This window comes from Bombina bombina, chromosome 3 (genome assembly GCF_027579735.1).
Source record: "Bombina bombina isolate aBomBom1 chromosome 3, aBomBom1.pri, whole genome shotgun sequence".
In the NCBI taxonomy this organism is placed as follows: domain Eukaryota; kingdom Metazoa; phylum Chordata; class Amphibia; order Anura; family Bombinatoridae; genus Bombina; species Bombina bombina.
In genome coordinates, this window is record NC_069501.1 from 1,199,027,292 (window position 1) to 1,199,043,205 (window position 15,914).

Genomic DNA, 15,914 nt, shown 5'->3' on the forward strand with positions numbered 1-15,914 from the left:
AACGCTAGTCTGCATCGTTCGTTTGTAAGGCAATATTTAAATACATTAGAGCTCCCATCGCTAACTCCAGAACATATTGAATAGCTAAAGGACCCAATCTCTCTAGAAGAGATTAATGGAGTAATAAAAAACATGAAGGTAGGGAAATCACCAGTCCCCGATGGTTTTTCAGGTAGATTTTATAAAGATTTTAGGGAACATTTGGCCTTCATCCTGCTTAGATTCTTCAATGAAACTACTACATTGGGTAAATTCCCAGCTGAGTTCCTCAAGGCATCTATTGTCAGACTACTAAAGCCTGATAATGACTCCCAGAGCTGTAGAAGTTACAGACCAATTTCACTCATTAATATTGACACCAAAATATATTCTAAAATTTGGGCAAATAGATTGGCAAAAACAATCCCCTCAATAATCCACAGAGATCAAGTGGGGTTCATACCGGGGAGAGAGGGCCCTGATAATACAAGGAGGTTGCTGCATATAATTACGGAGGCCAAGAGAAGGGGTGTTCCCCTCCTTGCCCTGTTGCTGGACGCAGAGAAGGCCTTCGACAGGGTGAGGTGGGATTACCTGTGGGAAACCTCGGAGGCATTCCGGATACTGAGTTAATTCTTAGTAGCAGTTAAGGCCCTTTATTCATGCCCCACTGCCAGAGTAAGAGGAATGGGTTTTATGTCAGATGAGTTTGCAATAACAAATGGTACGTGTCAGGGATGCCACTTGTCACCATTGCTTTTTGCGCTGGCTGTAGAACCCTTGGCGCAAGCCATAAGGAAAGCGGACGATATTAAGGGTATGGAAATTGGTGAATCCCAACATAAAATTGCCCTGTTCGCGGACTACTCACGTCCGCTAGAACATCTTTACCGGCAGTTATGGATCTCTTAGCTTTTTTTGGTGACTTAAAGGGACAGTCAACACCAGAATTTTTGTTGTTTAAAAAGAAAGATAATCCCTTTATTACCTATTCCCCAGTTTTGCATAACCAACACAGTTATAATAATACACATTTTACCTCAGTAATTACTTTGTATCTAAGCTTCAGCTGACTGCCCCCTTATTTGAGTTCTTTTGACAGACTTGCAATTTAGCTAATCAGTGCTCACCCCTAGGTCACTTCACGTGCATGAGCTCAATGTTATCTATATGAAACACATGAACTAATGCTCTCTAGTGGTCAAAATGCATTCAGATTAGAGGCAGTCTTCAAGGTCTAAGAAATTAGTATATGAACCTGCTAGGTTTAGCTTTCAACTAAGAATACCAAGAGAACAAAGCAAAATTGGTGATAAAAGTAAATTGGGAAGTTGTTTAAAATTACATGCCCTATTTAAATTATGATAGTTTTTTTTGGACTTTACTGTCCCTTTAAGTTTCTACAAACTGAATGTAGCCAAGTCGGAAGTCCTTCATATAAACATGACAAAAGATGATTTGGGATATCTTCAAAGTAGATATAGATTTAACAGATCTGGATAATTTATTAAACATGTAGGTATCTTTCTAGGCCCAGACACATCTCTAGTACTAAATAAAAACTTCACAGATAGACTTCCTGAATTTCGTTCGGTTAGACTCATGGGAGTTTGGTGAACTTTCTTGGACAGGGAGGATTGCTGCCGTAAAGATGTCCTTCCTCCCAAAGGTCACTTACTTGTTTAGAGGCATTCCGGTTCAGGTTCCTAGAACAATACTTAATAAATTGCAAGGTATGATTGCCACATATATATGGAAAGGTAAAATACTACGTACATCCAGGCACATACTCCAGAAACCAATCAGTAAAGGAGGATTCGATCTTCTGAATCTGATTCTTTACCACGATGCAGCACATCTCTCTCACATATTAGGCTGGGGCAAAATTACAAACCCTCCTAGGTGGCAAGATGTGGAATTGGCCTTATAACCTTGCACTATATAGCTGCCGGACCTGATTTGTATTTCATCTCATTACAGAAGGCATATGGGAATTGATCACCCTATATTGCTGGATAACCTAAACTTTTGGGATAAAACTAAACATCTTTACAATGTAGCTCCACACCCTTCACTGATCCATAGGATCCACTGAGTATAATAGGTTGCATGCAGGAAACTCAGAACACCTTTTGGGATAGTCTAGGTTACCTACAGTTCAAGGAACTATATATGAATGGTAGGTGGTAAAATCATTCATAGAAAGATATAAAGTACTCCTGAAATATCAATTTTAGGTTTTTCGATTCTTCAGTTTGCTAAGACTTTGGGGTTTCCAAATTGAGGGCCTGAGAGAGCTGACTAGGCGGGAGCACTTTTGACTAAGAGGCCATAGGACGGGTGGAATCCTGTCTTTTAATTATTCTACTATTACAGATGTTCAGACAGAACTTATCTCCAATCCTCAAAGAGCTTGGGAGAGAGACCTTGTCTTGTTTGTAGACACCAACTCTTGGAATAGGGAACTAGTTTTTGCTAGGAAAGCCTTACATAGCACTGCTCTTTGGGAGCTACACTATAAGGTAGCGGTAAAATGGCACTTAGTTCCAACACACTTACATAAGATTTTTCAAAATGTCTCACCTCTCTGTTGGAGAAATTTTGGTCAGTTAGGTACATGGGTTCACATATGGTGGAAATGCCCCAGACTATTAGACTATTTTAAGGGGAAAGTTTTAGATTACTGAGAGATATGAACTTCAATATTTCCCACATGCCTGAGTCAGGCTTACTTCACAGGTCCCTTCCAAAGATGACCTTACCTAGGAAATTGTTTCTTACTTATTTCTTAACATCAATCAAGTTGATAATAGCTAGAGAGTGGAAACAATCAATGCCGCCCACGCTTCAGGCGGTCATTACCCAAATGAAGTATATAAAGAAAATGGAAGAATATGTGTATAGAATTAAAGACAGGCTTCATGTTCATTTTGAAGTTTGGTCTCAATGGAAGGAAATGTTCCAAGACTAAATCTAATTACTTCTTCCCGTTCTTCGATAAGATGTCTAGTTCAAACAGTCCCTTATTTTTTCCTGCCCCCTCCCTTTCTTTTTTTTGTTGTTGTTGTTGTTTCCTCCTTAACATGTCCCTTTTTCCTTAAAATTAGGAGAGGAGGGTTGAGAGTCCTTTGAAAACAGGACTCAGTCAATTCTTGGTGATTGCCACGGGCTCATTGTTATAGGTTATTTCCATAATATACAAAATCTATCTTAATGTTAGCCAATTAATATTACAAATATAGCAGTTCTAAAATGTAAAAAAAGGCTTTATTCAGCCTGGTATCTAGTACTATCTTCATAATAGGCAAAATATAATTTATATTATTACGATTATATCTGCTGCTTTGGTTCCATTGCTCTTGAGAAAGAAGTAGTTTTGATGTTCAAATACCCTTACAAAATAAGGTGTAAAACGAGGATAATGGTAAAACTGTCAATTAAATTATAATAATTTGATTAATCATGAGCATACAGCCATTAGGTAAACAAAAAGTGATAGTTACTGTACTCTTGATATGGCTATGCCCTTTGTCTGTACTGTATTCCTTATTTGTGTTTTGGTTAACTTTTTGGGTTGTGTATATCCTTATCCTCCTTTGTGATTATGAGGCCCATTTATCAAGCTCCGTATGGAGCTTGAGGGCCTGTGTTTCTGGTGAGTCTTCAGACTCGCCAGAAACACAAGTTATGGAGCAGCGGTGTAAAGACCGCTGCTCCAAAACCCTGTCCGCCTGCTCTGATGAGGCGGACAGGAATCGCCAGAATTCAACCCGATCGAATACGATCGGGTTGATTGACACCTCCCTGCTGGCGGCCCATTGGCCGCGAGTCTGCAGGGGGCAGCGTTGCACCAGCAGCTCTTTTGAGCTGCTGGTGCAATGCTGAATACGGAGAGCGTATTGCTCTCCGCATTCAGCGATGTCTGTCGGACCTGATCCTCACTGTCGGATCAGGTCCGACAGACACTTGATAATTCGGCCTCTATATGTATGTTTTTGTCACCTTAATAAAAACTATTGAAATATAAAAAATGTATGCTCTCTTCCCACCCGGGTCATGTACCATAAATTTTTGGTAACCTATCAACTCCGTTGTATAAGAACACACTAAATGAGTGATTACTATAATTAACTATGTAGGGCCTGATACTCTTGGAATAAGTTAAGGTTAAGTTAACACTTCTCCCCCCATTTCCTGCTGAACCGGTGCCAGCGGGTCATATCCTCACACCCTTTTCAGACTCCGCCCAGTGTGGACACTTGCCCCAGGGGGAAGTGTCGTAAACTTCAGACAGAAGTTCTCTTAAAATAAAAGCCGAAGATCGCCTTTCAAATTACATGTGAACCTATGTAGTAGCATGCACCGCTTCCTCCCCCCTGTACACAAGGCCGCAATGCTTTTCCCACACTTAAGCGTGGGGAGTAAAAGATGAAAGGTGATAAACACCAATTCTGTGTGTGTGCATGATCATTTAATCACTCTTTAGACTACACCATTCTGTGTGTGCATGATCATTTAGCCACTCCTTAGACTACACCATTCTGTGTGTGCATGATCATTTAATCACTCTTTAGACTACACAATTCTGTGTGTGCATGATTATTATATCTCTCTTTAGACTATACCATTCTGTGTGTGCATGATCATTTAATCACTCTTTAGACTACACCATTCTGTGTGTGCATGATCATTTAATCACTCTTTAGACTATACCATTCTGTGTGTGCATGATCATTTAATCACTCTTTAGACTATACCATTCTGTGTGTGCATGATCATTTAATCACTCTTTAGACTATACCATTCTGTGTGTGCATGATCATTTAATCACTCTTTAGACTACACCATTCTTTGTGTGCATGATTATTATATCTCTCTTTAGACTATACCATTCTGTGTGTGCATGATCATTTAATCACTCTTTAGACTACACAATTCTGTGTGTGCATGATCATTTAATCACTCTTTAGACTACACAATTCTGTGAGTGTGCATGATTATTTAATCACTCTTTAGACTTCACCATTCTGTGTGTGCATGATCATTTAGCCACTCCTTAGACTACACCATTCTGTGTGTGCATGATCATTTAATCACTCTTTAGACTACACAATTCTGTGTGTGTGCATGATCATTTAATCACTCTTTAGACTACACAATTCTGTGTGTGTGCATGATCATTTAATCACTCTTTAGACTACACAATTCTGTGTGTGCATGATCATTTAATCACTCTTTAGACTACACCATTCTGTGTGTGTGCATGATCATTTAATCACTCTTTAGACTACACAATTTTGTGTGTGTGCATGATCATTTAATCACTCTTTAGACTACACCATTCTGTGTGTGCATGATCATTTAATCACTCTTTAGACTACACCATTCTGTGTGTGTGCATGATTATTTAATCACTCTTTAGACTACACAATTCTGTGTGTGTGCTTGATCATTTAATCACTCTTTAGACTACACAATTCTGTGTGTGTGCATGATCATTTAATCACTCTTAAGACTACACCATCTTTGTGTGCGTGATCATTTAACCACTCCTTAGACTACACCATTCTGTGTGTGCATGATCATTTAATCACTCTTTAGACTACACAATTCTGTGTGTGTGCATGATCATTTAATCACTCTTTAGACTACACAATTCTGTGTGTGTGCATGATCATTTAATAACTCTTTAGACTACAACATTCTGTGTGTGTGCATGATCATTTAATCACTCTTTAGACTACACCATTCTGTGTGTGCATGATCATTTAATCACTCTTTAAACTACACAATTCTGTGTGTGTGCATGATCATTTAATCACTCTTTAGACTACACCATTCTGTGTGTGCATGATCATTTAATCACTCTTTAGACTACACAATTCTGTGTGTGTGCATGATCATTTAATAACTCTTTAGACTACACCATTCTGTGTGTGTGCATGATCATTTAATCACTCTTTAGACTACACAATTCTGTGTGTGTGCATGATCATTTAATCACTCTTTAGACTACACAATTCTGTGTGTGTGCATGATCATTTAATCACTCTTTAGACTACACAATTCTGTGTGTGTGCATGATCATTTAATCACTCCTTAGACTACACCATTCTGTGTGTGCATGATCATTTAATCACTCTTTAGACTACACAATTCTGTTTGTGTGCATGATCATTTAATCACTCTTTAGACTACACAATTCTGTGTGTGCATGATCATTTAATCACTCTTTAGACTACACCATTCTGTGTGTGTGCATGATCATTTAATCACTCTTTAGACTACACAATTCTGTGTGTGCGCATGATCATTTAATCACTCTTTAGACTACACAATTCTGTGTGTGTGCATGATCATTTAATCACTCTTTAGACTACACAATTCTGTGTGTGTGCATGATCATTTAACCACTCTTTAGACTACACAATTCTGTGTGTGTGCATGATCATTTAATCACTCTTTAGACTACACAATTCTGTGTGTGCATGATCATTTAATCACTCTTTAGACTACACAATTCTGTGTGTGTGCATGATCATTTAATCACTCTTTAGACTACACAATTCTGTGTGTGCATGATCATTTAATCACTCCTTAGACTACACAATTCTGTGTGTGTGCATGATCATTTAATCACTCTTTAGACTACACCATTCTGTGTGTGTGCATGATCATTTAATCACTCCTTAGACTACACAATTCTGTGTGTGTGCATGATCATTTAATCACTCCTTAGACTACACAATTCTGTGTGTGTGCATGATCATTTAATCACTCTTTAGACTACACCATTCTGTGTGTGTGCATGATCATTTAATCACTCTTTAGACTACACCATTCTGTGTGTGTGCATGATCATTTAACCACTCTTTAGACAACACAATTCTGTGTGTGTGCATGATCATTTAACCACTCTTTAGACTACACAATTCTGTGTGTGTGCATGATCATTTAATCACTCTTTAGACTACACAATTCTGTGTGTGTGCATGATCATTTAATCACTCGTTAGACTACACAATTCTGTGTGTGCATGATCATTTAATCACTCCTTAGACTACACAATTTTGTGTGTGAGCATGATCATTTAATCACTCCTTAGACTATACAGTTCTGTGTGTGTGCATGATCATTTAATCACTCGTTAGACTACACAATTCTGTGTGTGTGCATGATCATTTAATCACTCGTTAGACTACACAATTCTGTGTGTGCGCATGATCATTTAACCACTCCTTAGACTACACAATTCTGTGTGTGCATGATCATTTAATCACTATTTAGACTATACAATTCTGTGTGTGTGCATGATCATTTAATCACTCTTTAGACTACACCATTCTGTGTGTGCATGATCATTTAATCACGCCTTAGACTACACAATTCTGTGTGTGTGCATGATCATTTAATCACTCTTTAGACTATACAATTCTGTGTGTGTGCATGATCATTTAATCACTCTTTAGACTACACAATTCTGTGTGTGTGCATGATCATTTAATCACTCTTTAGACTACACCATTCTGTGTGTGTGCATGATCATTTAATCACTCTTTAGACTACACCATTCTGTGTGTGTGCATGATCATTTAATCACTCTTTAGACTACACCATTCTGTGTGTGCATGATCATTTAACCACTCTTTAGACTACACCATTCTGTGTGTGCATGATCATTTAACCACTCCTTAGACTACACAATTCTGTGTGTGTGCATGATCATTTAACCACTCTTTAGACTACACAATTCTGTGGGTGCATGATCATTTAATCACTCTTTAGACTACACAATTCTGTGTGTGCATGATCATTTAATCACTCTTTAGACTACACAATTCTGTGTGTGTGCATGATCATTTAACCACTCTTTAGACTACACAATTCTGTGGGTGCATGATCATTTAATCACTCTTTAGACTACACAATTATGTGTGTGTGCATGATCACTTAATCACTCTTTAGACTACACAATTCTGTGTGTGTGCATGATCATTTAATCACTCTTTAGACTACACAATTCTGTGTGTGTGCATGATCATTTAATCACTCTTTAGACTACACCATTCTGTGTGTGCATGATCATTTAATCACTCTTTAAACTACACAATTCTGTGTGTGTGCATGATCATTTAATCACTCTTTAGACTACACAATTATGTGTGTGCATGATCATTTAATCACTCTTTAGACTACACAATTCTGTGTGTGCATGATCATTTAATCACTCTTTAGACTACACCATTCTGTGTGTGTGCATGATCATTTAGCCACTCCTTAGACTACACCATTCTGTGTGTGCATGATCATTTAATCACTCTTTAGACTACACAATTCTGTGTGTGTGCATGATCATTTAATCACTCCTTAGACTGCACAATTCTGTGTGTGTGCATGATCATTTAATAACTCTTTAGACTACACCATTCTGTGTGTGTGCATGATCATTTAATCACTCTTTAGACTACACAATTCTGTGTGTGTGCATGATCATTTAATCACTCTTTAGACTACACAATTATGTGTGTGCATGATCATTTAATAACTCTTTAGACTACAACATTTTGTGTGTGTGCATGATCATTTAATCACTCTTTAGACTACACCATTCTGTGTGTGCATGATCATTTAATCACTCTTTAGACTACACAATTCTGTGTGTGTGCATGATCATTTAACCACTCCTTAGACTACACAATTCTGTGTGTGTGCATGATCATTTAACCACTCCTTAGACTACACAATTCTGTGTGTGCATGATCATTTAATCACTCTTTTAGACTACACAATTCTGTGTGTGTGCATGATCATTTAACCACTCCTTAGACTACACAATTCTGTGTGTGCATGATCATTTAATCACTCTTTTAGACTACACAATTCTGTGTGTGTGCATGATCATTTAACCACTCCTTAGACTACACAATTCTGTGTGTGTGCATGATCATTTAGCCACTCCTTAGACTACACAATTCTGTGTGTGTGCATGATCATTTAACCACTCCTTAGACTACACAATTCTGTGTGTGTGCATGATCATTTAGCCACTCCTTAGACTACACAATTCTGTGTGTGTGCATGATCATTTAATCACTCTTTAGACTATACAATTCTGTGTGTGTGCATGATCATTTAACCACTCCTTAGACTACACAATTCTGTGTGTGTGCATGATCATTTAACCACTCCTTAGACTACACAATTCTGTGTGTGTGCATGATCATTTAACCACTCCTTAGACTACACAATTCTGTGTGTGTGCATGATCATTTAATCACTCTTTAGACTACACCATTCTGTGTGTGCATGATCATTTAATCACTCTTTATACTACACAATTCTGTGTGTGTGCATGATCATTTAATCACTCTTTATACTACACAATTCTGTGTGTGCATGATCATTTAATCACTCTTTATACTACACAATTCTGTGTGTGTGCATGATCATTTAATCACTCTTTAGACTACACAATTCTGTGTGTGCATGATCATTTAATCACTCTTTATACTACACAATTCTGTGTGTGTGCATGATCATTTAATCACTCTTTATACTACACAATTCTGTGTGTGTGCATGATCATTTAATCACTCTTTAGACTACACCATTCTGTGTGTGCATGATCATTTAATCACTCTTTATACTACACAATTCTGTGTGTGCATGATCATTTAATCACTCTTTATACTACACAATTCTGTGTGTGTGCATGATCATTTAATCACTCTTTAGACTACACAATTCTGTGTGTGTACATGATCATTTAATCACTCTTTAGACTACACAATTCTGTGTGTGTGCATGATCATTTAACCACTCCTTAGACTACACAATTCTGTGTGTGTGCATGATCATTTAACCACTCCTTAGACTACACAATTCTGTGTGTGCATGATAATTTAATCACTCTTTAGACTACACAATTCTGTGTGTGCATGATCATTTAATCAGTCCTTAGACTACACAATTCTGTGTGTGCATGATCATTTAATAACTCCTTAGACTACACCATTCTGTGTGTGTGCATGATCATTTAATCACTCTTTAGACTACACAATTCTGTGTGTGCATGATCATTTAACCACTCCTTAGACTACACAATTCTGTGTGTGCATGATCATTTAACCACTCCTTAGACTACACAATTCTGCTTGTGCATGAAATATGGCTATGCCTATAACTACTCATTAGACTGTACAATTCTGGGACTTGTTGCTTCCAGCAGAAAATGCTACTTGCAGTTAAATAAAAACAGGCTGCAGGCAACAAGTGTCAGGCAGTAGGGTGGTTGGTCCAACCCATGCTCCAGAATGTTTTTTTAAATCATCACTTGAACCCTGGTACATATGCTGCTGAGTACAAATTGAAAGAAAAATAGGTAAATGTGTCTACATGTGGCCTGTTTTGGTAGATTACATGTTTTCAAGACCTATGAGCATGGACTAAACTTTACTTTATGTGTCATATATAAACAATTGTAAGCATGGATATGTGCTTGTGCTCACAGGATTCCTTAATAAAAAAAATACATATTTATTATGTAGGTAAATCATTCAAATATTGTCAAAACTTCTCTCCAAGCCAATCTACCAATATATTCCTGTTGCGCCAATAGAAGTTATCTTCAATTTTTCTAAAGACCGCTGCTCCATAACCCTCCACCTGCTCCACCTTCTCTGATGAGCCGGACAGGAATCGCCGCAATTCATCCCGATGGAATACGATCAGGTTGATTGACACCTCCCTGCTGGCGGCCGATTGGCCCCGAGTCAGCAGGGGGTGGCGTTGCACCAGCAGATCTTGTGAGCTGCTGGTGCAATGCTAAATACGGAGAGCGTATTGCTCTCTGCATTCAGCGAGGTCTTGCGGACCTGATCCACACTGTCGGATCAGGTCCGCAAGACCTATGATAAATAGGCCTCAATGTATCTGTGAGTCTATATGTGTCTGTGCCAATATGCATACAATAAGTGTATAAAAATAAGTGTATGAAAGTGTATTATAGCTTAGCCTATAGGGACTTTAAAATGGTTAGTGTACTAGTATGCTAGGACTAGTAGTAGTTTGGGATAATTTTTAACCCCTGATTTATATAGTTTTCTGGGTATTTTTCCCTTTTTTGCCTTCTCCTGGAAAAATTTCTGCAGATGCCCATGAAAAGAGTAACAGGGCTTGTAAATTATTGTCTCAGATGATTTGAAATGTAGTAAACAATGTAGTATTGCAGCAAATTAGGCCAATAGAATGCTTGGTTGTACAGGTACAAGAGGAGATATTTGCAGCAGAAATAGTAAGGTTTAATGACACTTTATAGATCATTTGTTCGCAGGGTCGGCTCCAAGGGGGGGCATTGGATGGCAATGCCCACCCAAATAGAATGCTGTGCCCCCTCAAAAAATATTGATATGATCATACGCTTTAAAAATAATAAATAAAATAATGAATTGTTATGTAATGCTGCATGCTGGGGGCGGAGTTAGCTGCCGAACTGTGAGGTTGCATCACGCATCTGCAAGGAGCTCCGTGTCTTAACCTCTTATTTGGAATTGGAAGTTAGAGACTTTTTTGACTTGTCTTTAACCCTATTAATTTTACCTAACTATCGTGAGTTACTCATTTTCTTAAACAATATACCATGATAAGAATATGATTGTATCATATAAATATAAGTCTATAAATTGCTACCGGCTTCTATTGACGCCTCAAAAGTGCACTACGATCTTAGGCCGGGCTTTTGATGCGTCAATAGAAGCCGGTAGCCATTTATAGACTTATATTTATATGATATAATCTTATTCTTATAGGTTCACAGCACATAGGTTGTATTAAGTAGCCTGATATCCATTAGTTATTGCGAAACTGGTATAGCTAAATCTAATCTACAAAATTACCAGTACCTGAAAACCTAGTATCCTCACTGCTATTGCAAACAAAGGGGTTAATTGCATTGGGGGTTTGGGATGCATGGCTGTTTACGGGACATGATTGAGATTTGAGAATGAGCTTAAGGGTTTTGGATTATGGTGATTAAGGAGATCTTGCACTGGGGGTCTTAAGTTTAATGGCTCTGTTTTAGTGCACTGCATAGGATTTAGACTTCATTCTTTTACCTAGTGATGTTGCACATATTTTCCAAATGTTAATAGTGGGGGATAAGCCAGCCAGAAGCTACACTTTCCTGCAGAATATGTAGGTCTGCTCTTATTTTGACTCTCATACTGTACATGCTTTGTAAATGCGTGCCCCCTCGTGAAAAAAATGCCCCCCCCCCCATTTCATTTGTTCTGGAGCCGACCCAGCTTGTTCGGCCTCATTTTGAATTCTGTGTGCAGTTCTAGATGCCAGAAGAATATAAATAAACTGGAATCTGTTGATAGGAGGTATATTAAAATGGTCTTAAAAAATTAAATACACTACACAATAAATATAGATGCACCAAAATACTAAATGTGATGAGAGCAGGATGTGATGTCACTAGCATGTGGGCGGGGCTTAGGTCCGGTGTCTGTGTCGCAGTTAGTTTAGTACAATCAACCTGTCTGGATGTGTATTGCTATGCTCTGTAATAAAATAGAGTTGTACCATCATTGCTGTGTCCTGCATATGTCCTGCATCTCATGACATGGTGTCAGAAGTTCTGGACTGCGCTTCTGTTCCTGATCGATTGCAATGTCAAAGTTTACCCCACCTGAGCCTTTTGACTTTTCTCAGCCTGCAGCTTGGCCCACATGGCGTCAGCGGTTTCAGCGCTTCAGGATTGCATCCAAACTGAACAAGGAGAGTGGTGAAGTACAAGTTAATTCTCTTTTATACTCCATGGGGAAAGATGTAGAGCCAGTGTTCAATGCTTTTACTTTTCAAGAAGGGGAAGAAGTTAACTTTGATATAGTTATGGATAAACTCAGTGCCCACTTTGTGCCCAAAAGAAATGTGATTCATGAGAGAGCTTGTTTTCACAAACGTAATCAGCGTGTGGGAGAATCTGTGGAGTCATTTGTGCGCAGCCTGTATGAATTAGCTGAATTCTGTGAGTTTGGTGTTGCTAAAGAAGAGCAAATCAGAGACAGAATAGTTATTGGAATTGCAGATGCTGAAGTCTCCCTGAAGCTGCAGTTAGAGCCTGATTTAACGTTAGAAGGGGCTATTAGGATGGCCCGCCAGAGTGAACTGGTGAAAAAGCAAAGTGCTGATCTGAGGTCTGAGAGTATTGTGGATGAAGTGCAACAGTCTAGAAAAATTACTAGTGAAAGGCACAGTGTGAGCCGTAGATCAAAAGTACAGGAAAGGCCTAGAAGTGGATGGGCACAACATGGCCGATGCACACGGTGCTACCGGGCTCATGATCAGAGTGCCATATGCCCGGCCAGAGATAAAAGATGCAGAAAATGTAACAGAATAGGCCATTTTGAAGTGGTGTGTAAAACTGAATACATTAAGGAGATGCAGGTGGACAGTGACCAGGAGGGTCAGGAAGTGTCTTTTGTGGGGTCTGTTGTGGAACGGACAAGCTCAGAGGAAGATTGGAAAGTTACTTTTACTGTAATGGGAGCCAATGTTGATTTTAAGATTGACACAGGAGCTGATATCACTGTAATGTCTTTTGCTGAATTTATGAAACTGCCTCGACAGCCCCAGCTGGCGAAGGTTACGACAAACGTCCATAGTCCTGGTGGCCGCATTGATTGTGTGGGGAAATTCCTCGCCAGCTGTGAGTACAAACAGAGAAAGTTCACCATGTGGGTGCATGTGATCCGAGGTCAGTGTGTTAACAGTTTATTGAGCAGAAAAGCAGCCTGTGATTTGGGCCTCGTGGCCAGAGTGAATGAGGTCTCTGAAGATATGTTTGGCGAGTTGGGCCTACTGAACTGCAAACCTGTCCGTATAGCACTTAAAAGTGATGCAGTCCCATACAGTATTTCTACTCCTCGTAGAATTCCGTTCCCGCTCATGCCTCAAGTGGAGAAAGAGCTCATGCGCATGAAGTCTATGGGGGTTATTGAAGAGGTTGTTGAAGCAACTGATTGGTGTGCCCCCATTGTTCCAGTTGCAAAGAAAAATGGGAAGGTGCGCATCTGTGTGGACCTGAAAAGGTTGAATGAGGCAGTGAAGAGGGAGAGATTTGTGCTGCCGACGTTGGAAGATATAGCCCCGAAGTTGGCTGGGGCGAAGTTCTTTTCCACATTAGACGCTTCTAGCGGCTTTTGGCAGATCCCCCTGGATCCAAAGTGCCGCAAACTGACTACCTTTATCACTCCGGTAGGTCGGTTCTGCTTCGGCAGACTTCCCTTTGGGATATCCTCCGCTCCTGAGATCTTTCAAAGAGAAATGAGTTCTCTCCTGAGTGGCCACGTGGGCACAGCAGTCGTCATGGACGACATTCTAGTGTATGGGTCTACAGTGGAGGAGCATGATCAGCGTTTGAGTTGTGTGCTGCAGGCTATCAAAGAGTCTGGGCTGAAGCTGAATAAAGAAAAATGTCATTTTAGGAAAACTGAATTATGCTACTTTGGGCATATCATCAACAGGGATGGCATCAAGCCGGACCCCGAGAAAATTCGGGCTATCGAACAGATGAAAAGCCCTTCTGATGTACATGAGCTGAGACAGATATTGGGCCTTGTAAATTACGTGGGCAAGTTTCTTCCAGATGTATCTACAGTTTTGCACCCTATCACAGAGTTGCTTAAGAAAGATGTTGCCTGGGTCTGGGGACCCTCACAAGAAAAAGCGTTCCTGCATGCTAAGTCCCTGCTGGGGTCTGCCCCAGTGCTGGGGTTCTACGACCCTTCAAAAAAGACTGTGGTTAGTGCTGATGCAAGCAGTTATGGGTTGGGGGCTGCACTCCTGCAGCTGAATGACAACAAACTACAGCCCATCGCCTACTGTTCCCGCACACTGACGGCTGCGGAGTCAAAATACGCTCAAATTGAGAAAGAGTGCCTGGCTGCAGTTTGGGCCTGTGAGCGCTTTCAGCGTTATCTAGTGGGTTTGGAGAAATTTAGTCTGGAAACTGACCACAAACCGCTAGTCCCTCTTATCAATTCTTATGACATCGACAAAACACCCTTGAGATGCCAGAGACTTTTAATGAGACTACTCAGGTTCAATGTTCAGGCAGTGCATGTGCCGGGGAAGCAGCTGGTTGTGGCAGATACACTGTCCAGGCTCCCGCTGGCTGCTGCTGAAGAATCCTCCACAGAGTCGGATGTAAAAGTGTATGTTGATTCAGTTCTGGCCTCTAAGTCCATTTCTTCAAGGAAACTGGAAGAGATAAAGAAAGAGACATATTTGGACACAGATCTGCAAGAAGTTATAAGGTACATAAGAGATGGCTGGCCCGAGAGCCGGGCAGCCTGGATGTCTTTAAATGCTTACCAGCCAGAGAGGTCGCAGCTCACGGAGCTGGAGGGGTTGGTGCTGTTCCAAGACTGTATTGTAATTCCTGTCAGCATGAGGAAGGAGATGTTAAACAGGATTCACGATGGCCACTTAGGCATTACAAAGTGCAGAGAAAGAGCAGCTACAGCTGTGTGGTGGCCTGGGATCAGCTCCGACATTGCAAATCACGTGTCTAAATGTGCCTTTTGCCGGGAACGCCGGCCTACTCAGAGAAGGGAGCCCTTAATGTCTACTCCGCTGCCTGCGGGGCCGTGGCAGAAAATAGCTGCTGATTTGTGCGAACTGCACGGGAAAAAGTTTCTTGTTGTTATCGACTACTATTCCAGGTATTTGGAAATAGCACCCCTGAATGATATCACAAGTCAGGCCGTTATCATTCGCCTGAAGAGCTTGTTCGCCCGCTGGGGCATTCCAATGGAGCTGGTGAGTGATAATGGCATGCAGTGCGCTTCTACAGAGTTCAGTGCTTTCAGCAGGGAATATGATTTTGTACATTCCACGTCAAGTCCACATTATCCGCAGGCCAACGGAAT